Here is a 415-nt window from a genome sequence, read left to right as displayed (position 1 = left end):
GGCTGTGAGCATATTAGCCAAGCACAAGCGTGAAAGGAGCATGATGGGAATGTGGCCATCATTTATGAGACACGCAAACCGAACATTGTTGAGATTTTTGGAACATTAGAGGAGATTCTGAATCATTCTGGAACCATTCTAGAACACTCGGGGGGCATTTTTGGAGTTGTTTGAGGACATGGTGAGTTGCAGAGTCTTTCGGGCCATTGTAGAACATCGTGCACAAACAAAACTTCTGGAATCTGGTGGCGCATTTTGAACCATTTCTGAACATTTTCTGCATTTGTGACATTGTGGGCATTATATAATCCTCCGCAACATTCTGTGATCATTCGAGAACACGATCTAACATTCTGGAAGCATTTTAGAACGTGGGGGGGGGCATTGTGAAGTATATGTCAGCAGCCAAAATTGC

General features: G+C 43.6%; 1 protein-coding gene across 1 annotated transcript in view; it reads right to left on the bottom strand.

Moving 5' to 3' along the window:
- Positions 1–415, bottom strand: part of LOC109507917 (voltage-dependent calcium channel subunit alpha-2/delta-4-like) — a 24931-nt gene that overhangs the window by 15371 nt on the left and 9145 nt on the right. The gene's annotated exons all lie outside the window — the stretch shown is intronic.

The sequence above is a fragment of the Hippocampus comes genome, unplaced genomic scaffold, assembly GCF_001891065.2.
Source record: "Hippocampus comes isolate QL1 unplaced genomic scaffold, H_comes_QL1_v1.1 scaffold302, whole genome shotgun sequence".
NCBI lineage: Eukaryota > Metazoa > Chordata > Actinopteri > Syngnathiformes > Syngnathidae > Hippocampus > Hippocampus comes.
This window is presented reverse-complemented; position numbering and strand designations above follow the sequence as displayed.